This window comes from Giraffa tippelskirchi, chromosome 4, assembly GCF_054371585.1.
Source record: "Giraffa tippelskirchi isolate mGirTip1 chromosome 4, T2T-mGirTip1v1.2.pri, whole genome shotgun sequence".
Classification (NCBI taxonomy): domain Eukaryota; kingdom Metazoa; phylum Chordata; class Mammalia; order Artiodactyla; family Giraffidae; genus Giraffa; species Giraffa tippelskirchi.
The window spans coordinates 27,792,910-27,818,066 of NC_137278.1; the positions used below are offsets into that span (position 1 = coordinate 27,792,910).

The 25,157-nt window shown below is 36.7% G+C and overlaps 1 protein-coding gene and 1 non-coding gene across 2 annotated transcripts in view; both read left to right on the forward strand.

The window, feature by feature from the left end:
* The window catches only part of LOC145546554 (uncharacterized), a 590,051-nt gene that overhangs the window by 64,890 nt on the left and 500,004 nt on the right, over positions 1-25,157 (forward strand). The gene's annotated exons all lie outside the window — the stretch shown is intronic.
* TRNAD-GUC (transfer RNA aspartic acid (anticodon GUC)) lies at positions 15,783-15,855 on the forward strand. The gene has a single exon. It is a non-coding gene; the product is annotated as a tRNA-Asp (tRNA).

A 25,157-nucleotide genomic window follows, 5' to 3' on the forward strand; every position in this document is an offset into this window, starting at 1 on the left:
GACCCCATGGGTTGTAGCCCACCAGGCTCCTCTGTCCATGGAATTCTCCAGGCAAGAAAACTGGAGTGGGTTGCCATTCCCTCCTCAGTAGTTACCCTTTGTCCTGCTGATCATCTTCGCAGTCTCACCAGGCATAGCCTGATAGTGATTTCCTGGGTTTCCCAATAAAAGTTGGAGCTTATCTCCATAAACTATCATGATGCTGTTGAAGGGAAACAACAGGACACAAAGTCTGCAAATATTTTCCCTGACACAAATTATATATAAATAAAAGTTGTAATAGATGTGAAAGCTACTGGCTTAATTAGACATTTCAAAATTTTAAAATAAAGTAAATTGATTTGAATTTTGATGAGAGTATAGCCTGCTCAATTAATTGTGGTAATGAAGATTTACAAGATGAGCACAAGTATTTGCAGTTGACTTATACATCAATCATTGATATAATCCTTTTCATTTCTTTTCTGCCCATTTAATTCTGTATGGCATGTGTGGTTCAGGAAACTATTCTTTAAACTGCCATGGTAGCCAGATTTTTGGCATATCCTCTAGGCTGCTACAGTGCCTATGATTGTGATTTGGAGGATTTAATATCCTTGATGAGATTGAATTAGTCACAGTGTTTTGAGGAATCCTGTGTCCAGTGATGTTATTATCATTGCTTATCCTTATTTACATATAATTGTCATATTGTGGAACATTTATCTCTGCCAACTTTAGTACGGATAGCGAAAAAGAAAATATCTGACCTCAACAAATTGATGTTGATTTGGATTACATTTACTATTATGTTCATATTGTCATATTACTACTTTCAACTACTAGCACATTTGGTAAAAAAAAATTTAGTTTTTCTTATCAGTTTTGTTTTTGCCTTAACCTTTTTCTAGTTGCTGACCTATCACTATTCTCAGAAGATTGAGTAAGATCAGTTCTATGTAACTTCTCTGTCATCTTTGCTGAAGAAGTATCTTTTGATGAACAGATCAAAAGTTTATCTAGTTTTCCTTTGTCAAGTTTAGTGATCAGCCTATTTAAGAGGATTACACATTTATTATTGTTGTTCAGTTGCTAAGTCGTGTCAGATTCTTTGCGACTCCATTAACTGTAGCACACCAGGCTTCCCTGTTATCTCTTTCCCAGAGTTTGCTTAAACGCATGTCCATTAAGTTGGTGATGCCATCCAACCATCTCATCCTCTGTCGTCCCCTTCTCCTGCCTTCAATCTTTCTGAGCATCAGTGTCTTTTCAAATGAGTTGGTTCTTCACATCAGGTGGCCAAAGTATTGGAGCTTCAGCTTCAGCATCAGTCCTTCCAATGAGTATTCAGTGTTGATTTCCTTTAGGGTTAACTGGTTAGATCTCCTTGCTGCCCAAAGGACTCTCAAGAGTCTTCTCCAATACCACAGTTTGAAAACATCAATTCTTCGGTGCTCAGTCTTCTTTATGGTCCAACTCTCACAGCTGTACATGACTACTGGAAAAACCATAGCTTCAACTATCTGGATCTTTGTCAGCAAAGTGATGTCTCTACTTTCTAACATGTTGTCTAGTTTTGTCATAGTTTTTCTTTCGAGGAACAAGCATCTTTTAATTCCGTGGCTGCAGTCACATCTGCAGTGATTTTGGAGCCCAAGAAAATAAAATCTGTCACTATTTCCAGTTTTTCCTCATTTATTTGCCATGAAATGATGGGAATGGATACGATAATCTTCATTTTTTTTGAATGTCAAGTTTTAAGCCAGCTTTTTCTCTCTCCTCTTTTACCCTCATCAAGAGGCTCTTTAGTTCCTTTTTGCTTCCTGCCATTAAAGTGATATCATCTGCATATCTGAGGTTGTTGATATTTCTCCTGGTAATCTTGATTCCACCTTGTGAGTCATCCGGCTGGATATTTTGCGTGATGTAATCTGCATGTAAGATAAATAAGAAGGGTGGCAGCATACAGCCCTGTCATACACCTTTCCCAATTTTGAACCAGTCTGTTGTTCCATGTCTAGTTCTATTGCTTCTTGACCTGCATACAGGTCTCTCAGGAGGCAGGTCAGGTGGTCTGGTATTCCCGTCTCTTTAAGAATTTTCCACAGTTTGTTGTGATCCACACAGTCAAAGGCTTTAGCATAGTCAGTGAAGCAGAAGTTGTGGGGAAAAGAAAATGCTGAGCTCACTCCTCAGATCCTCTTGAGAAACAAATACTTCCAAAAAGCAAACCATGTTGAACATTTCAACATTTCTTTTATGATTTATAGATTCTATGGATAATATAAAAATTAAAGTTCAGGATCCACCAATTCAAACATTTGATTTCTGTTATCTCTTTTTCTTTTTTCCTAATTGAGTGGATGGGTTACATTGGAGGAAAATAAAAACATTACTCATATAAGGAGAGATTCTGAGTAAAGAATACAGCCAGTTCTAACTCTTACCTAGGTTAGTGGTTTCAACATTCATGCTTTATTTCAATGTTATACATTGTTTAGTTAATATGTGGTGGTTCTCCGCAAGAAAAGAGAGTGTCTTGTAAAGTCAGTACTGTTTTGCCAGACTATTAGTAATAGAAGTTTGTGATATATCTAGAGAAGGAAAAAGAATGCTGCTAGCCTTATCATTGCTTAATTATAGATTCATTTTGATGGTTTTCTTGAAGTTGCTAGTTCATATTTAGAATTTTAGGATTAAACAATCTAAGTAATTGGAAAACTGATTTTTCCCATATGGTTTAACTAAAGACAATAAAAAAACACTCCATACCCTCAACTTGAGAAACAAAATGTCACCCTTATCTATGAAAGATTCTGTGTCCCACTCTAATTACTTCATGCTCCATTTATATTAATGTAACCAAACTCCTGATTTTAGTGATGATTACTCCAATACTATTCTGTATAGTTTTACCACATTTGTATCTGATCCAAAATATGCTATTAATTTTATACTTCTCAGTTTTTATATAAATAAAATTTTAATTGAATAATGTATAATAGAAGTTCATCCATTTTTTAAAAATAAATTTATTTATTTTAGTTGGGGGCTAATTACTTTACAATATTGTAGTAGTTTTTGCCATACATTGACATGAATCAGCCATGGGTTTACATGTGTTCCCCTTCCTGGACCCCCCTCCCACCTCCCTCCCCATCCCATCCCTCTGGGTCATCCCATTGCCCCGGCCCTGAGCCTTTGTCTCATGCATCGAACCTGGAATGGTGTTCTGTTTCACATATGATAATATACATGTTTCAATGCTATTCTCCCAGAACGTCCCACCCTCACCTTCTCCCTCAGAGTCCATAAGACTGTTCTATGCATCTGTGTCTCTTATTCTGTCTCACATACAGGGTTATCATTACCATCTTTCAAATTCCATATATATGCATTAGTATACTATATTGGTGTTTTTCTTTCTGGCTTACTTCGCTCTGTATTATGGGCTCCAGTTTCATCCATCTCAATAGAACCGATTCAAATGTATTTTTTTTAATGGCTGAGTAATATTCCATTGTGTATATGTACCACAGCTTCCTTATCCATTCGTCTGCTGATGGACATCTAGGTTGCTTCCATGTCCTGGCTATTGTAAACAGTGCTGCGATGAACATTGGGGTACACGCGTCTCTTTCAATTCTGGTTTCCTCGGTGTGTATGCCCAGCAGTGGGATTGCTGGGTCATATGGCAGTTCTATTCCCAGTTTTTTAAGGAATATCCACACTGTTCTCCATAGTGGCTGTACTAGTTTGCATTCCCACCAGCAGTGTAAGAGGGTTCCCTTTTCTCCACACCCTCTCCAGCATTTATTGCTTGTAGACTTTTGGATAGCAGCCATTCTGACTGGTGTGAAATGGTACCTCATTGTGGTTTTGATTTGCATTTCTCTAATAATGAGTGATGTTGAGCATCTTTTCATGTGTTTGTTAGCCATCTGTATGTCTTCTTTGGAGAAATGTCTGTTTAGTTCTTTGGCCCATTTTTTGATTGGGTCGTTTATTTTTCTGGAATTCAGCTGCAGGAGTTGCTTGTATATTTTTGAGATTAATTGTTTGTCTGTTGCTTCGTTTGCTATTATTTTCTCCCCTTCTGAAGGCTGTCTTTTCCCCTTGCTTATAGTTTCCTTTGTTGTGCAAAAGCTTTTAATTTTAATTAGGTCCCATTTGTTTATTTTTGCTTTTATTTCTGATATTCTGGGAGGTGGGTCATGGAGGATCCTGCTGTGATTTATGTCGGAGAGTGTTTTGCCTATGTTTTCCTCTAGGAGTTTTATAGTTTCTGGTCTTACGTTTAGATCTTTAACCCATTTTGAGTCTATTTTTGTGTATGGTGTTAGGAAGTGTTCTAGTTTCATTCTTTTACAAGTGGTTGACCAGTTTTCCCAGCACCACTTGTTAAAGAGATTGTGTTTTCTCCATTGTATATTCTTGCCTCCTTTGTCGAAGATAAGGTGTCCATAGGTGCGTGGGTTTATCTCTGGGCTTTCTATTTTGTTCCATTGATCTATATTTCTATCTTTGTGCCAGTACCATACTGTCTTGATGACTGTGGCTTTGTAGTAGAGCCTGAAGTCAGGCAGGTTGATTCCTCTAGTTCCATTCTTCTTTCTCAAGATTGCTTTGGCTATTCGAGGTTTCTTATATTTCCATACAAATTGTCAAATGATTTGTTCTAGTTCTGTGAAAAATACCATTGGTAGCTTGATAGGGATTGCATTGAATCTATAGATTGCTTTGGGTAGTATACTCATTTTCACTATATTAATTCTTCCAATCCATGAACACGGTATATTTCTCCATCTGTTTGTGTCCTCTTTGATTTCTTTCATCAGTGTTTTATAGTTTTCTATATATACATCTTTTGTTTTCTTAGGTAGATATATTCCTAAGTATTTTATTCTTTTTGTTGCAATGGTGAATGGTATTGTTTCCTTAATTTCTCTTTCTGTTTTCTCATTATTGAATAATATATAATAGAAGTTCATCCATTTTTATGATGTAGCTGTACTTAATTTGTTTCCAAATACTGATAATTTGTTTCTGTTTTTCCTTATTTGTCTGGCTATAGAGGATTATCAGTTTTATTGATCTTTTAAAATAATCAGCTTTTGGTTTCTTTGACTTATTTTTTTCTACTCCTTTTGATTTTCAATTTGATTCATCTATGCTCTTTGTTTTTTCTTTCCTTCTACTTGCTTTTTCTTTTATTTTTCTGATTTTTATTGTAAAGATTCAGGTAGTTGATTTGAAACCTTTTCTTTTTTACATAAGTATATATTATCCTCTAAGCTCTGCATTGCCTGTGTCTCACACATTCTGTTACATTGTGGTTGTATTTCATTTAGCTAGATTTTGTAAAGCTGAACTCCATCATATTGTATCTATCGTCTTACAGCTTGCTTCTTATATTCAACATTTTGTTTTTGAGTTTTAACCAGTTTGATACATGAAGATATGATATATTCATTTCAGCTACTTCATAGTATTCATCATACCCATAAATAACAGTTTATATATCTGAATCTGTACTTCTGGACAGTTCTTACTTATTTTTGCTATCATAATCAGTTCTGTAATGAATATTTTTGTATATGTCTCCTTTTACTTATTTTTACTTTGGTGACTGGAAGTGTAAATTGTGGGTGATGTCATTCTGTAAGTATCAACTAAATCGAGTTGCTTGACTCTGTTGTTCAAGTCTTCCAAATGCTACTGATTTTCTTTCTACAATTCTAAATGTTTATGTCCTTAACAAGAGGACTTGATAATAAATGAAGCAAGACAATTCCACAGAACTACAAAAAGAAATAAATTTATAATTATAACAGGATATTTCAGTACTCTAATGTTAGTAAGGTTATAGAAGACTTGAGAGTACAATCAACCAACCTGACCTAGTTGAGATTTATAGTATACCTTATCCAACAACAGCAGAATACATTCTTCTCTAGTGCACATGAGATATTCATCAAGACAAGACTATATACTGGGCCATAGAACAAACTTGATATTTAGAAAAATTAAAATTGTACTAAGTTTGTTCTCTGACTACAGTGTAATTAGCAATTAATAATAGAAAAATATCTATTAAAATCCCCCAAACTTATAAAGTTAAACAATACAAATCCAGAGGTCAAAAAGGAAATTACATGGTATATTAAAAATTATTTTCAGTAAAATGAAAGCAAAATCACTGCATATCTATAGGATGCAACTAAAGCAATTCTTAGAGGAATATCTACAGCATTAAATATTTATATTAGGAAAGAGTTAGTGTCTCAAATTGATGACTTAAGATATACCTTAAAAAAAAAAGAGTAAATACGACTTAAAACAAGTAGAAGAAAATAAGATCAGAAGTAGATGAAATTGTAATTACAAAAACAATAGAGAAAAATCAATAAAAATAAAACTTTGTCTTTCGAGAAATCAATAAAAGAAGTGATTAAGAAAGAAGATAGAGAAGATGCTTTTATGTCTATTCATGAATTTTAAAAGAATACCAGTATAAATCTTTCAAATATTGAAAAGACAGTAAGGAAATATTGTGAACGACTTTATGCCTATAAATTTGACAATTTTGAAAAACTTGCAAAATTTCCCCAAAGAAAATTTCCCCAAAGACACAAACTATAGAAATACCTTCAGGAAGAAATAATTTGTAAAGTTTATCTATCAAAGAAAGTGCATTCATAGTTAAAAACATTTGAATAATGAAAACCTCCCATACAGACAATTTCACTGGTAAATTCTATCAATACTTAGAAAATTTAGTAGAAATATACTAATTCTACTAAATTTCTTTACAGAAAATAGATGTGGTTCTCAACTTCTCTACTCATTTTTTAGAGGCTGACATTACTCTGATGTTAAAACCAGACAAAGACACTACAAGATAATAAAACTAGAGACAAGTAAGTATTCTTCATGTACATGTTAGAAATTATCATCAAAATGTCTACTGTCATTATGGCAAATGTCTGCTGTCATTCTCCCAAAGTACGTACTGTCATCCTGGTAAGGATTTGAGGGATGCAAATTTAATCAAGGGATGCAGCATCACACATATTAAATTTGTTTTGCTCTATTTAAAGCCTGTCTCAGATTTTGACATTTGGACTTTCAATGAAAGTCAGACCTTTTGTTGAGTTTGAGTTGATTAACCTTTTTCAGTAGATAACGTTCCTTTAAACAGTGCCAAGAGATTCTCTGAGGAAAGAATCCATTGAATACTTATTTATAGTCATAATATTGCAATTCATCAGTATTAAGTTTTTATATTTTAAATGGGATTAAAGTATTAACTATCAAGGAAAATTAAGCTTACTTTAGCTTTTCCTTTAAAACAAAAGCAGAGTCAAACTTACTTGGCATTGCATGCAGAGAATTTGAAATTCTAAGACTTTTGTCTGAGACCATGTGGAAGGTCAACTGCTTATATTGATGCTTAGGCATAGTTCAGTGTCTGACTCTACACTTTGTTTACAATAATGTGCTATTCCAGATCATGGAAATATATTCTGATTGTAGACCTGGCACTAAGTCTAAAAGGTTCATAACTTTTCAGTTTGGCCCATAGTTACTGTTATCATTGTCACAACTGCAACCAATAAAGTGCCCATGTGGCCAACCATCCAGTTTTCTCAGGACTGTGGGGATTCCCAGAATGTGAAGCTTTCAGTGCTAAATGGGAAACACCTAGGTAAACTGGGAAGAGTTGATCACCCATATCATTCTAAGGTTTTTTTAATTGTCCCTTGCAATGAGTAACACATTCTCTTCTATAGTAGATGAAAAACAAATATGTGTTCAAAAAATTGTTGAACATAAAGCTTTATCCTCAAGATTTTTCTAATGTAATAGAAAATCACTTTCATATTGCTTGTGACATACCTTTCAATTGCTGAAAAAAAATCTCCAGGAACCACATGAACAAAGATGCTGTTGAGATAAGGAAAGAATCACTCAGTATGCAAATAATTGTGGAAGCAAAAATGAGTATGATCTGTATGCTGTTGTAGGTAGTGATTTAATGAATTGTCTCCACCAATATTATGGAATGAACTAATCAAAAAACCTTGAAGATCACTGATGAAAGTGTGCACTTATGACTTGAACCATTTTATAGTTATTGAGATTGATTTGGTGGCCCAGAATATGGGTAAATATTCTGGATGCACTTGAAAAGACTATGTATTCTGCTAATGTTGGATGGAATGTTCTACAGAATGTTACTAAGGTCAAGATGGTTGATTATGTTGTTTAAGTCTTTTATATCCTTTTATGTTTTTCTGTTTACTAGTTCTTTCAACTTTCGAGAGAGAAAATGGAAATCTGTAGTTATAATTATAGATTTGTCTTTTACTTCTTGTAATTCTATCAGTTTTTGTTTCATTTATTTTGACGGTCTGTTATTAGGTGAAGAAACATGTTATTAGGTGAAGAAACATGTAGGACTGTTACGTCCTTTTGATGAATTGACCCCTTTATTATTATAAAATTATTTTTTATCCTTATCCTTGTTAATAACTTTTTCTCTTTTCTCTTGAGATTGACATACACACACTGCTATATATAAAATAGGTAAGTAATAAGAACCTACTGTATATCACAGGGAACTCTACTCAATATGTTATAGTGACCTGTATGGGAAAAGAATCTAAAAAAGAGTGGATATATGTATCACTGATTCACTTTGATGTACAGCAGAAACTAAACATTGTAAATCAATTATACTCCAATAAAAATGTATTAGAAGTTTTTTCTCTGGAATATACTTTTTATTTTTTTTTTTGATTAGTGTTATGGTATACACTTTTCTAGCCTTTTAATGTTAAGTTAACTTATTTGTGTTTTTATGTTTAAAATGCATTGTTGTAGGCAACATGTAGTTGTGTTCTTCATAATCTGACCATGTCTGTTTTTTAATTGAGATTATCAGACCGTTTACATTTACATTTAATGTGGTTGTTGGTCTGGTTAGGTTTAAGTCTGTCATCTTTTTATTTTCTATCTGTCCCATATACCCTTTGTTCCCTTTTTTCTGTCTTTCTGCTTTGTTTTAGGGTTGATCCCGTTTTAACTCTCTTGTTGACTTATTAGGTGTAACTCTTAGTTTTGCTAATTCGGTGACTTGTTTAAGGTTATAATTATATATATTAAACTTACCAGTTTACTTTCAAGTAAGATGTGATAACTTCACATAAAGTGTAAGAATGTTGCAGTTGTATACTTCCATATCTTTAATATTGTTTTCAACATTTTACTTATATATATATTATAGTGCCACATTTGCACTGTTATTTTTAAGTAACTATATTTTAAGAAGGTGCAAATCACAAGAGAAATCTTGTATATTTATGCATGTAGTTATAATTTCCAGTGTAAATCCATGTTTTGTCTATTGTAATTTTTCTCCTGCTTGAAAAAATGCCTTCTTCTTCTGCCTTCTTCCTTTAACATTTCTTATTGTGTGAATCTGCTTGTGATGAATTCTTTCACCTTTTTTATTATTGAAAAATTACTCATTTTGTCTTCATATTTGGAAGATACTTTTGCTGGATATTGAGTTCTAGGTTGACAGTTTTTTTTTCTTTCAAGCAGTTAAACTTGTTGCTCCACTGCTTTTGCATTTGTAATGTTTCCAGTGAGAAATCTGCCATCATCATATTTGTTTCTCTCTACTTACTGTATCTTCCCCCCCACATTCTTGGCTATTATTTAAGATTCCCTCTTTATCACTGATTTAGAGCAATTTGATAATAGTATGTTAAAGTATAGTTTTAGTCTCTTTTTTTGTTTGCTGTTGTTCAGTCACTAAGTTATGTCTGACTCTCTGCGACCCCAAGGACTGTAGCACACCAAGTTCCTCTGTCCTCCACTCTCTCGTGGAGTTTGCTCAAATTCATGTCTGTTGAGTTGGTAATGTTACCTAACCATCTTATCCTCTGCCAACCCCTTCTCCTTTTGCCTTCAATCTTTCTCAGCATCAGGTTATTTTCCAATGAGTCAGCTGTTCACATCAGCTGGCCAGAATATTATAGCTTCAGCTTCAGCATCAGTCCTTCCAGTGAATATTCAGGATTTCCTTTAGGATTGACTGGTTTGATCTCCTTGCAGTCCAAGGAAGAGTCTTCTCCAGCACCACAGTTTGAAAGCATCCGTTCTTAGATACACAGGCTTCTTTATGGTCCAGCTCTCATTTTTGTGTCTGTGTGTGTGTGCGCACATGGAGTTAGAGTAGTTAGATGTGTAGGTATATTGTTTTCATTTTTTGGGAAGTTTCTGTCTATTATTTCTTCACATTTTTTTTTCTGTCCCTCCCACCCCTGCCATTGAGGTTTAGATAGGCAATGGCTTGGGTGCAAATCTACCATCACTTTGTCTTAGTTGTTAGTTCTGACTTTCTGGAATTAAAAATAATTTTTTAAACTGACAGATCACTTATCAACATTATCATTTTCTAGTTCTTTTCAACTTTCTTATTTTGGTATTTCTAGTGCATTTTGGTAGATGAAAAGTAGATGACTTAAGTGCTGTTATCTGACTTATATTTTAACTTTTTGGTCTTAATTTAAAAGTATATTTTTATACTTTTTTCCTGTGTTCTAAGACTGTTTCACTTAAACTTAGAACTATAGAATTGTTACTTTTGAATCATAATAATTCATTTCATGTGGAGCTTAACCTAGGCTAGAGAAATTTGGAGTAGATCTGCTGTCAGTTGCATTTTGATACTGTAAAATATGGTTTTCTTTACTCTAATTTAGAATAGTTGATTTAAATTCCTTAAGTATCTATGCTTTCAAAGTTATGTAATAAAATTAAACTAAGTTCCAGTAAACATTATCTTATAAGCTACAGTATGAATGAAGTATCATTTATTTAGAGGTGCAAGTCACTAATGTGAATATGATGATTTCTCATTAACACTAACAACTTCAAAGCTGTTTTTATGTTAGATTAAAATAGTAATTTACCTGCTCAATAAATGAGTACATGCAAAGAGTGTTATGTAATCTGTTCACTAGGAGTTGGTAAATGTTGCCAAGTTCTAATGATTCATTTTCTTAATAGCATGAGGGAGTATGGGGCCATACGTTTCAGTTAAGAAGATTCTGTCAGGACTGAACTTGGCCTTGGTACAGAGGCAACACAGTGAGATGGGAAGAATGTAGGCATGTCTGCAGGTCTATATTTGAATCTTAGTAGGAACTGTGAGGAATGGTACCCTCTGAAAGCTCAGCTTTCCTTCTGTAAAATGTTCTAACTTATAGTGTAGAATTATAGCAATAATAATTATATTATTATAATACACAAATAGTAATGCGTTTCTGTACAATGCCTGCTTATATTATTGTTAGGGGTTGAACTGGAATGTATTTGGGCAGTAATTTCTCTTGTGTCTGTGGTATACTTCTCAAGAAAACAATACTTGATTAGGGAAGGCCTGGAAAAAAATTTGTTGCAGGATTTTTGAGAGGAATATGAGGTAGAGTTACGGTTGATTTTTTAATTTTCTATTACTTGTCTTAATGATAAAGGCTGTAAAAGTGAAGTTGCTCAATCATGTCCGACTCTTTGCGACCCCATGGACTGTAGCCTACCAGGTTCCTCCATCCATTTGATTTTCCAGGCAAGAATACTGGAGTGGGTTGCCATTACCTTCTCTAGAGATCTTCCTGACCCAGGGATTGAACCTCGGTCTCCCTCATTGTAGGCAGGCACTTTACTGTCTGAGCCGCTGGGGAAGTCCAATGATAAAGAAATCCTAAAGGAAAAGCTAGAAACAAGATTCCTAACTAATAGCTTTGTGTAAACATAGGATACAAACTGAGAACAAGTTGTTTTAGACTGGGGAACTAGTCTCAAACAGTATCTTGCTAAGTCGCTTCAGTCGTGTCCGACTCTGTGTGACCCCATAGACGGCAGCCCACCAGGCTCCGCCGTCCCTGGGATTCTCCAGGCAAGAACACTGGAGTGGGCTGCCATTGCCTTCTCCACTGCGTGCAAGTGAAAAGTGAAAGTGATGTCGCTCAGTTGTGTCTGACTCTTAGCAACCCCATGGACTGCATCCCGCCAGGCTCCTCCATTCATGGGATTTTCCAGGCAAGAGTACTGGAGTGGGTTGCCATTGCCTTTTCCGCAAACAGTATCAGGTTTTCTCAAATAGTATCAGAATGAGAAATGAGCTTGGTTTTCTTTTTGGGCCCAATGACTACATTTTTCTTTAACATATGGAAAGTCAGCAGACCCAGATTAGGTCATTTGTGTTCAGAAATTAATAGAGGATGGTGTAGATAATCTGAAATCAAGACATAGAAGAACTAGTTTTAAATAGTCTTTTTTAAGAACAGAATAACAATAAAATCTAGCAACAAAATCTAGATGACAGTGGCTGAAGTCTGGGGTAGAGTGTGTAAGTACAATGAATCAAGACAATAGTGGTTTGAATTCTTGTGAGGTAATAAATGAAGATTCTCTATTTTTCAGAGGAGTCCCATAATTTTTTGGTAACTTTGTTACTCCCAAAGACTGTGAACTGTTGCTTTAGTACTAAAATCACATAGTCTATACAATAGTAACACTATTGCATACACTAATTTTTTGTGCCCAATAAACATACACTTTTTACTTTTAATTAATATTCATTGATACCTATTATAGGTAAAGGGCGGCAGATGTAACAATATAGAGACAGACGAAAATCCCTGCCCTTATGGAACTTATGTTACAGCAAGAGAAGGCAGCAAATTAAGAAAATATTTACTGTGTTGGAAGATAATAAATTATATAGGGGGAAATAAAGCAAGAAAAGCATTAGGGTTTGTGTGTTGGGGGAGAGAGATGCTCATTCAGAAAGTCATATTTAAGCAAACACCTGAAAGAGATCTGTGAGTTAGTCATGGAGGGTCTAGGGCAGGAATAGTCTCTATGCAGGGACCAGCAAGTATAAAGACCTGTGTGGGCTTTTGAGTAGGTTCTTCTATTTGAAGAAAAGTAAAGAGGTCAGTGTTCTTGGAACAGTTAGTGAAGGGAGAGGATAAGATGACAGAGATCATGGGGGGCCAGATCATATAGGCCTTGTAAGCCATTTTTGCTTGGAGTGAAACAGGAAGCCAAGACAGGGCTTTGAGAGAGGACTGATGTGATCTGACATATTGTTAAGGGTTTACTGTGGCTTCTGTACTGAGAATAGAATGTAAGGGGGCTAGAGAGGAAGCACAGAGACCAATAACCCATTCAGTAGAACTGAGTGGGTTGCTCACTTGCTTCCTTATATGTGCTGTGCAAGGGAGAAGATTAGTAGTGAATACCCATTAAACCTCTGAGATTGGAAGGGTTGGCTTCCTTGAGGGAAATGCAATTTCCTTTTGGCAGATAAGGAAATATTCCTAGGTGATGCAGAGGCATCCTCTCTCCTATTAGTGGTAACTTGGTGACAGGAAAGTGAACTTGCTGGCTCTGGCCCACCTGGATGTTTCAGATCTATTTCTGGAATACAGGGTGTATGCGGTATGCGTGGAGCTTCTTCCTTTTATCCTGACTTGCAAGTTCCTAATTGGGTTGAGTTCAGATTCTGTGTCATGGTTCTGTTTTGCTGGGAGAAGCTAATAAAGAAGGAAACTATGTATTCTTAGGTATAGGACAAATGGAATATAGTAATTAGGCAGGATTGTGTCTTCGCTGGACAAAAGCCTTAAGCAGCTCAGGCAAACACCAAACAAAAACCTGACACATGCATACAGATGTAGATACCTGGTGAAATCCTAGAAAATGTGTTCTCATTTTATTCTCTGGTAGTGATATTCTTTTCACAAAGCATTCCACACTGATAGTTGTATCATTAGGCTGATAATCTCAAGTTAATTCTCTACTGCTTCTTACATGGTTTGCTGTATACCGTTGATTTAAAGCAGAAGGCTGAGCAGCTTAAAGAGATTGCTCTAAGAAATTGCAGCTTTAGGTGGGAAAGAAAAATAGACTACCTTTAGACAAGAAGTGTAGTTAAATTCAAATGGAGCAAATGTCTTTGTATAAATGGGTGTTTGCATTTGTTAAGTAGACAGTAATTTCCATGTGTCCCACAGTGTGTTGGGGATGGGGCTGGTCAGCACAGAGCCTGCCTCAGAGATGCTAATCTCTATCTCTCTGTCTGATATATATATATGGCTTCTTTAATCATTCTCTACTGTTGTTTATTTGGTTGATGTACTGTTTAGCATAGCACTAGTTGTAATAAATAAAATTTCAATGGCCAATTACAATGAAATTTAATTTTTTTGCTCATGTAAAGGTCCAGTGTGAGTGTTCATGGTTTTCAGGTACCTTTCTTCCAGGTGATGATTGAGAGACTCAGGCTCTTTCCATCTGAGACTTTACTGTTCCCTAAGGTCTCAGGGTCTCCTGCATTCAGTCAGCAGACAGATAAAGAGTGGAGAAAGATTGTTCCTGAATGAGCAGCCGGTTCTCAGCTGCAACACTTTTCTGAGGAGAGGAAGCGCTCATTTTTAGTGAATGGGTAGCTCATCCTGCTACACATGATTTCTAATTTTTGTCAGTTGCCGATAGCAGTACTTTTAAATAGCTCTGAACAAATGGTTTTCTTTTCTATTTGAAATTAATTTATTTCAGATATATTTCTAGAAGAGAGAGTACTGGATGTAAGTTTTAATTATAAAATAACAGTGAAGTATGTTTTATTTAATAAATGTATTAGAATTCTAATTGATATACCTATGAAGTTGTTGGCTATGAGCCACCTCCAATTCATTATTATTTAGGTTTACTCCAAGAATATTTTTGCTATCTTGTATATAGGATAATGAATGCTGTAATAACAACAAATATATTTACCTTGTCATATTTAACTAAAGAAGGCTGTTTGGTTATTATATTTTATTCTACGCAGAATGTGTTAACTAATTTAGCAAAACAGATACCTGTATTGTTAGACTAAATTACTTAGACAATACATGTGATTTGAGCAGAAAATTAAAACATATGTCTAACAGTCTTCACATTCTTTTGTTGTGCTGTATTTTGGGGTGGCAGATTGGGAGATGGTTTAAACTACTTAACTACCATGTACATATGTATGTATATATTTATTTATTAAATCTCAACTAAGAATTTTTCTGGGAACTGTGGAAAGCTTGAATACATAGATGGAGAGAAAAATCTATGGACTCAGTTGCAGGTTGCCCTCCAAAGAGGTTGCACCGTTTTTCCCCTACTACCAGTGTATGAGAGCATGTTTCCCTTACACTTTTCACATCAAGCATTTTGATCTTTCCCAAAATTATTTATTTAAAATTCTAATTTAATTATCATTTATTTAATTATAGCTAAAGTTGAATGTCTTCTTAAGCATCCATTATCCATTTTTTTCTATGAAATCTGTCTATACACTTGCCCATTTCTCTACTTAAGTTTTGGCCTTTTTATAAGTAGATTTTGAAGGAGATATTATTTATTTTCTGTTTCAGGAAAATTATGACTCATATATATTGCAAATATTTAGTTTTAGTTTGCTGTGTTCTTATTATTTTGTTTATATTTTCCGAGTTGTATTTTGTTAAATTTTTATTGGGTTATATATGATTTACAATGTTGTGTTAGTTTAAGGTATACAGTGAAGTGAATCAGTTATACATATATGTATATCCACTTTTTAAAAAGACCTCAAATACCCAAAGCAATCTTGAGAAAGAAAAACAGAGCTGGAAGAATCAGGCTCCCTGACTAAAGACTGTACTACAAAAGTACAGTAATCAAAACAGTGTGGTTCTGGGAATTCCTTGGTGGTCCAGTGGTTAGGACACCACACTGTCACTGCTGAGGGCCCAGGTTCAACCCCTGATCAGGGAACAAAGATCCCACAAGCCATGCAGTGTGGCCAAAACAAAAAGAAACCATTCTGGTACTGGCACAAAAACAGAAATATAGATCAATGGAACAGGACAGAAAGCCCAGAGATAAACCTGTGTACCTGTGGCCTCCTAGTCTGTGACAGAGGAGGCGAGAAGATACAGTGGAGAAAAGTCTCGTCAATAAGTGGTACTGGGGAAACTGGACAGCTACATGTACAAGAATGAAATCAGAACACTCCCTAACACAGTATACATAAATAAACTCAAAATGGATTAAAGACCTAAATGTAAGGCCAGGTACTATAAAACTCTTACAGGAAAACAGTCGGAATGCTCTTAATGTAAATTGCTGCAAGATCGTTTTGGATCCACCTCCTAGAATAATGGAAATAAAAATAAATGAGACTTGACTAAATTTCAAAGTTTTTACACAGCAAAGGAAACCATAAACAAAATGAAAGACAGCCCTCAAAATGGGAGAAAATATATGCAAATGAAGCAACTAACAAGGGATTAATCTCCAAAATATACAGATGACTCAGGAACCTTAGTAGCAATAAAACAACCCAATCAAAAAGTGAGCAAAAGGCCTAAATAGACATTCCTCAAAAGAAGACATACAGATGGCCAGAAAGCACATGAAAGGATGTTCAACATCACTAATTATTAGAGAACTGCAAATCACAACTGTAGGGGGGTATCACCACACCCTGGTCAGAATGGTCATCATCAAAAAAACCTATAAACAATAAATGCTGGAGGAGGTGTGGTAAAAGGGAACCCTCCTATATTGTTGATGGGAATGTAAATTGATATAGCCACTTTGGAGAATAATATGGAGGGTCCTCAAAAAATGTTGAATTTTAAAATATTTGTATGTAGCTAAATTCTTTGATCTTTTTCTTTTATGATTGCCAGGGTTTTGCTTTTATCTACTCTGAAGTGTTTTATTTTTACTGTTTTACAGAATCAGCTTTTTTTTAAGCTTTAATTTCCATTTTCCTGGTTTTGATAATGTACTTATATAAGATGTCACCACTGGGAGGAGCAAGGTGGTGGGTAGAGAGAACCTCCTCTCTGTATGAATTTTACAACTTCTTGTGAGTCTATAATTATAAAAGTTTAAAAAAATAAGCAGAAGATAAAATCACTCTAATCCAGAAGTATTCCATAGGAAAATTCAGTAACCCTTATCCTAAGTAACCCTGATCACTAAGTGTTCAAAGAAAACAAATTTTATGCATTAAGTGCTGGTGTGACCTGTTGGGTATTCTAATAGTGTGATCTGAGATAGTGTGATGAAAACAAAAAAGAGCAACTACTCTGCACCTGTGTAATACTACTCATGATTTACTCATTCAGAGAATGCATTACAACTTCCAAAGCACCTTTACATAAATATTGTGATGTAATTCTCTTAACACTCCTGTGGAAGTATGTGTATATTTCCTGCTGTACACATGTGGAAACAAACTCACAGGAGTTAAGTGACTCTGTGTGAGGCTACAGAATTCCTAAGTGACAGAATTGTACTGTCACCCAAGCTGATGCTGCTTCTAATAAACCACAGTGACCTTTGATCTTTTTGACCCTCTTTCTGAGCAGAAAAGGACTCTGCCTGTAGAACAGGACATGGCCAGGTAGCCTGATAGCAGCTGTGTGAGCTTTGCTGGGACAAGAAGAACTATTTGAGGCAGAGAATAGGGGAAATGGTTTTTTATGGTGCAGAGGGGAAGATGGACATGGTCAAAGGGGGCACAACTGCTATATTCATATAGCTGCCATAATTAATGAACTAGTAATAAATATGGGGCTTCCCTGGTGGCTGGGGCTTCCCTGGTGGCTCAGATGGTAAAGAATCGCCTGTAATGTGGGAGATCTGTGTACAATCCCTTGGGAAGATCCCTTGGAGAAGGGAATGGCTGCCCACTCCAGTGTTCTGCTTGGAGAATTTCATGGACAGAGGAGCCTGGCAGACTACAGTCCATGTGATCGCAAAAGGTCAGACATGACTAAGCAACTTTGACACATACTAATAAATAATTTTAGTACTAAATATGTCCAAGTATTATGCTTAGCATTTAGTGTATACTATTTTATGTATGCTATATAATTCATTTTTATTTTCATTTTATAGTTGATGATACCCAGGCTTAGAAATATTAATATGCCCAAAATCATGGCTGGAGAGTAGCTGAACTCAGATTGTAACTGTGGGCTACCTTTCCTAATAAGTCTGGGGAGAAGAGAATGAATGAAAATAGAATTAGATAAACATCTTCTTTTGTTGCTACATTTCCAGAAAAGGCAACTACTCTATTTTTAGTAATTTGCATGTGATACTTGGTGATGTGAAGGCACTTTTCTTGGTAGTTATCCCTTTGCAACCAGACACAAAGTTAATAATGCTGTGTCAGTTTTTCTTTTGCCTTCCTTTGCCTTTCTTCCAGTCCCGGGTCTAGCAGCTGGCCCTACACATGCGAGCATTGCTATGGATTACCTTTGGGCTTACCTACTTAGAACCAAGACAGTAGGTGATCTAATGCTGGAACATATTTTAACAAGACTTGTTTCCTTACTCTCAGCCTCCTGTTCTTCCTGGTTTTATAGATGGCGACCGTTTTTGAATGGAACCAGAGATTAAATTGGAGAGAAGCCAAGCCTGCCATTAGATAGTTCAGTGATCTCTCCCTGTGTAAGAATTGTAAGTCCCTGGAGGGCAGGGACTCCTGTCTGAATAACTCATTTAGATTCAACAGGCATGTGCTAATAAGAATCACTATGTCCTAAACACAGTGGTAAGCTCTTTATATCTGTAATCCTTGCAACAATCCTGTGAGGTGGAGACATTTTTATTTTGCAGATGAGGAAAGTCTGAGTTCAGTTGAATGTCCCAAGATTATATCCCTTGTCACTGACAGGTGTGGGATTTTAACTCAGATCCTCAGATCTCCCTGGTCCCAAGTATATCTCCTTTTACAGAGCTGTGGGTGAATTGTTAGATGCACAGGAATACTTATTAATTGTAGGTGCATTATTTTTGATATTTGGGAATTTTGCTCTTCTGAAACTTGATTATCTGTGATGCACAACCGCTGTCAGAAGACAGTCTTCTCAGATTTTTTTCCCAGCTTCCTGAGTGGCTGTCCATTCATATCTTAGCAGTTTCCCTGCCTCTGTGAATATCTGTTTTATATTGCCATGTCTCCAAACTTTCTTCTTTCAATCCATCTCCATGCTATAAAACAGTACATACTTTCAAAAATCTGATTATACCCATCCTCTGTGTATTAAAAATTTTGTAATAACTTTGCATTGTTTTCAAGCTAAAGTCCCAGCTTCTTAATATAATCTATAAGGCCCTCAGTGTCTGGCCTCCTGTCTCACCCTGTTACTTATATCTCTTCCCTCTTCTTCCAAACCAGGTACTAGTATTTTCTGACCTCATGACCAGTCTGGGTTACAGTCCCTTCTCCATGTCCTGTTTTCCTTTTTAATAGCATTTATTACACAGAATTGTAATTGTTCACATGACTGCATTTCCCCATAAGACTCTTAAGACACTCAAGCTCCATAACAGTACCTTCTTCACCATCTTACTGCCAGCCGAGCACAGTGACTGGCACACTGTGTCTGGTCAACAGACATTTACTGCAGATCCTTTAGGTAGCCTTGAGCCTAACACCTTGTAAATTCAGGCATATAGTCATTTGCTTCTATTTGGAAGCTGTAATGAGAAGAACATTCAGTCATATAGAAAATAAGAAAAAACTCTCTACTTAAGAGTTCAGTTCAGTTCAGTCGCTCAGTCGTGTCCGACTCTCTGCGACCCCATGAATTGCAGCACGCCAGGCCTCCCTGTCCATCACCAACTCCCGGAGTCTACCCAAACCCATGTTCATCGAGTCGGTGATGCCATCCAACCATCTCATCCTCTGTCGTCCCCTTCTCCTCCCGCCCCCAATCCTACCCAGCATTAGGGTCTTTTCCAATGAGTCAACTCTTCGCATGAGGTACCCAAAGTATTGGAGCTTCAGCTTCAACATCAGACCTTCCAATGAATACCCAGGATTGATCTCTTTTAGGATGGATTGATTGGATCTCCTTGCAGTCCAAGGGACTCTCAAGAGTCTTCTCCAACACCACAGTTCAAAAGCATCAATTCTGCGGCGCTCAGCTTTCTTCACCGTCCAACTCTCACATCCATACGTGACCACTGGAAAAACCCTACTTAAGAGTAATTGTCTCCTATTTTTTATATTCCTTTAGTGAAATATACGGAGAAGGCAATGGCAACCCACTCCAGTACTCTTGCCTGGAAAATCCCATGGACAGAGGAGCCTGTAGGCTGCGGTCCATGGGGTCGCTAAGAGTCGGACACGACTGAGCGACTTCACTTTCACTTTTCACTTTCATGCATTGAAGAAGGAAATGACAACCCACTCCAGTGTTCTTGCCTGGAGAATCCCAGGGACGGCGGAGCCTGGTGGGCTGCCATCTATGGGGTCTCACAGACACGACTGAAGTGACTTAGCAGCAGCAGCAGCAGCAGCAGTGAAACATAGGCAGTATGATAAAAATAATTATTATATCACATAAAGTGCAACATCTGTCTCACTTTTGCCTGTACGTCAATCTTGAGATTTCTTGCAGATCAGTCTGAATTTTGTATTAAAGAGAATTCAAAAGATCAAGAACAAGTGATTTATTTAAACTGAAGACTGATTTTCAAAGAAATGATGTTATAAATTTAACAAGTAGTAAAGCATCAGATTACCTGTAAATTTACCTTAACTCATTGAACTATGCCCGGAGCATGACTTTTCAATATAATGGTCAAATATCATGGGAAGAGTTTGCAGAGTGTTCCTGAGAATCACACCAGAAATTCAGATCACCTTTGTAAGTGGGAAAATAACACACTGCTGCTGTGGGGCAGGGGATGGGATGAGAGCCTCCGTCCATGTACAGGTAAGGTCAGGGTCTGTTTCTGGATAGCGGAGAAGGTAGTGCAAAGGTCAATAATTTTATTTGTCCCCAAGGAAAAACCTCCTAAGTAAATGGTGCCTAATTTAAAGAATTTTTTTTTCTCAGATTTATTGCAGGCAGTGGAATGAGAGTTGGGAAGAAGGCACAGAATATTACTTAATCTGGAATGCAAACTTAGGAAAATATAATCCATTTTCGAACATAGCAGGGTTGGGAAGTAGTTGTAAGATCTGCTGAAACATCTTTATAATGTTTTTAAAGTAAAAATAAATGTATTTGAGTTCAGTTTTCACCTAAATGTGAAGAATCTGCCTTTGGTTACAATGATGTACACTGAGAATAAAAAGGTGGGAGGAAGTGTTGTGTGAGGCACCAATTAAATCCTAGAGCTTTTAGGAAAATGAAGTAGCATGAGAGGTAAATAAAGGAGGTGGGGAAATTGAGCCACAGACAGTGGAAACCCTTGCTTGTATTGTAACTGGAGCCCTGTCTTGATCCAGATGTAAAGGATGGGGCAGAGTAGGCTGATGAATGGAGAAGAGAGTAGGAAATGAGATGGAGTATGAGAAGGTAACTTGAGCCCTAAGGAAAAATCTGAATAGCTTCTGTGTTCTGTTTTTATCTCCCTTCTTCCTTTCTGAATTTCCTTCTTCACTGAACTGGTTGTATGTGGAGTGTACACAAACTAATGTAGAATCTTTGTTATCTCCCAGGCACTTGCAGAGTATTTCAAAACCCTTTCTCATACGTAAACTTTGAAAGCCTTGGTAGAATATGTCAGTATTGTAATGCCAATGTGACAAATGAAGAGAATGGCTCAGAGAGGCTATGCTGACTTAACAAAGGTCACTTAGTGATTTGTCTTAGAGTGGGAATTTCAGCCAGTCTCCTACCCTCCCATTTTGTGAAGCAACATCCTTGTAGACTATGTGACCATTTATATATATAGTAGATGTTTGTAGGGATGGTACAGCCTTCCCAGGTGGCACTAGTAAAGAACCTGCCTGCCGGTTCAGGAGACTGGGGTTGGATCCTTGGGTCTAAAAGATCCCTTGAAGGAAAGCAAGGCAACACACTCCAGTATTCTTGCCTGGAGAATCTCATGGACAGAGGAGCCTGGCAGGGTACAGTCCATAGGGTCACAAAGAGTTGGACTTGACTGAAGCAACTTAGCATGCACCCACTGTCCTTCAGACACCCAGGATCCAAGCCAGGGTTTTAGACAGCTTTTGATCAGAAAATTGGGGATGATGATCTAAACAATTTGTTTGCCCTTATCTTCAAACATTGTGAGAGATTTAGTTCTACACAAGGAGACTATTTTTCATTATAAATGATGTTGCTCACAATAAGACAAAAAGGTTCATTAAGCTAAAAAAGTTAGAAGGAAACAATAACATTTCATAGAAGCAGATGTGGAGAATACATTAAAGTTAATGAGTATTCAGTTCAGTTCAGTCACTCAGTCTTGTCTAACTCTTTGCCACCCCATGAATCGCAGCATGCCAGGCCTCCCTGTCCATCACCAACTCCTGGAGTTTACCCAAACCCATGTCCATCAAGTCTGTGATGCCATCCAACCATCTCATCCTCTGTCATCCCCTTCTCCTCCTGCCCCCAATCCTTCCCAGCATTAGGGTCTTTTCCAATGAGTCAACTCTTCGCATGAGGTGGCCAAAGTATTGGAGTTTCAGCTTCAACATCAGTCCTTCCAATGAACAACCAGGACTGATATCCTTTAGGATGGACTGTTTGGATCTCCTTACAGTCCAAGGGACTCTCAAGAGTCTTCTCCAACACCACAGTTCAAAAGCATCAATTCTTCGGCACTCAGCTTTCTTCACCGTCCAGCTCTGACATCCATACATGACCACTGGAAAAGCCATAACCTTGACTAGACGGACCTTTGTTGGCAAAATAATGTCTCTGCTTTTAAATATGCTATCTAGCTTGGTCATAACCTTCCTTCCAAGGAGTAAGCGTCTTTTAATTTCATGGCTGCCATCACCATCAGCAGTGATTTTGGAGCCCCCAAAAATAAAGTCTGACACTGTTTCCACTGTTTCCCCATCTATTTCCCATGAAGTGATGGGACCAGATGCCATGATCTTAGTTTTCTGAACGTTGAGCTTTAAGCCAACTTTTTCACTCTCCTCTTTCACTTTCATCAGGAGGCTCTTTAGTTCTTCTTCACTTTCTGCCATAAGGGTGGTGTCATCTGCATATCTGAGATTATTGATATTTCTCCTGGCAATCTTGATTCCAGCTTGTGTTTCTTCCAGCCCAGCGTTTCTCATGATGTACTCTGCATATAAGTTAAATAAGCAGGGTGACAATATACAACCTTGACGTACTCCTTTTCCTATTTGGAACCAGTCTGTTGTTCCATGTCTAGTTCTAACTGTTGCTCCTGACCTGCATACAGGTTTCTCAAGAGACAGGTCAGATGGTCTGGTATTCCCATCTCTTTCAGAATTTTCCACAGTTTATTGTGATCCACACAGTCAAAGGCTTTGGCATAGTCAATAAAGCAGAAGTAGATGTTTTTCTGGAACTCTCTTGCTTTTTCGATGATCCAGCGGATATTGGCAATTTGATCTCTGGTTCCTCTGCCTTTTCTAAATCTAGCTTGAACATCTGGAAGTTCATGGTTCACATATTGCTGAAGCCTGGCTTGGAGAATTTTGAGCATTACTTTACTAGCGTGTGAGATGAGTGCAATTGTGCGTTAGTTTGAGCATTCTTTGGCATTGCCTTTCTTTGGGATATATATAAATATATACATATAAACATCTGTGTATATGTATTAATATATATGTGTAAAATTTGTTTGTATATGTTAATATATATGTATAAACATATGTGTGTGTGTATGTGTATATATATAGAGAGAGAGAGAGAGGAAGAGAGATGGGAGTGGGAAGAAGGAGGGAGTGTGTGTGTGTGTGTGTGTGTGTGTATGCATGTATGTGGAGAGAAAGTGAAAGTGAAAGGTGCTCAGTTGTGTCCGACTCTTTGTGACCCCATGGACTGTACAGGCCATTGAATTCTCCAGGCCAGAATACTGGAGTGGGTAGCCTTTCCCTTCTCTAGGGGATCTTCCCAACCCAGGGATCAAACCCAGGTCTCCCACATTGCAAGTGGATTCTTTACCAGCTGAGCCACAGGGGAAGCCCAGGAATACTGGAGTGGGTATCCTATCCCTTCTCCAGTGGATCTTCCCGACCCAGGATTCAAACTGGGGTCTCCTGCATTGCAGGCGGATTCTTTACCAAATGAGCTATCAGGGAAGCCCCACGTGGAGAGAAGTAGCGCTCTAATTTTTTTCCCGTATAAACAATTTTTCTAACACAATATTATTGGCAAGTCTATCTATAGATTTTAATGCTACCTCTCTGCTCTGTTTATATTTACGTATACTTGTGAGTCTGTTTCCAAGTGTTTTATATTTTCCCACAGTTTGTTTGCTTACTCCCATACCATTATCACATTGTCTCATTTATTGTAGCTTCAGAGTCAGTCTTCACATCTGTTAGAACAGATTCCCCTATTTGGTCATTTTAGTCACAATTGTCGTGACAATTTTTGGCCTTTTGTTCTTCAGTATAAATTTTAATATTTAGTTTGTCAAGTTCTATAATATACTTTGTTGATATTATTTATAGATTAATTTGAAGAGAGTTGTGTATTGCTATGCTTGTTACAGTTTTTTAATTGTAAATGGCAAAAGGATGGACATACAGATCTATAGAATACCTAGGCCAGACATATTCACACATATGTAAAAATTACACATCCTAATTGTTGCTGGTATAAAGAAGTACATTTTTCTTTTTATTTAGGTACACTTTACATGCAATAAAATAAAACTATTTTAAGGGTGTAGTTTGTTGAGTTCTGAAAAATGTGTATATGCCTATAACACATATGTCAGTTGGGATTTGACCCAGTGAGCTCCCTCATGTCTCTTTCTAAATAATTCCTTCCCATTCAAAGGCAGCCACTGTTCACCTGTCACCATAGAAAAGTGTAATGTACTTTTCTTATTTTAAGAAATAATTCAATATGGTTTTTTAAAAAATCTGGTTTCCTTTCATCATTATAGCTTCCATGAGATTCATCTATGTTGTTGCAGATAGCCCTGGGTTTTTCCATTTAATTACTGAGAAGTACTTCATGATAAAGACATACCACAATTTACTCATTTTCCTATTGATGGAAATTTGGATTGTTTCCAGTTTTTTACCATTAAAAATTAAGTTACTAAGAATATTATTGTATAATCCTGTATGTGGATATATGTTTTCATTT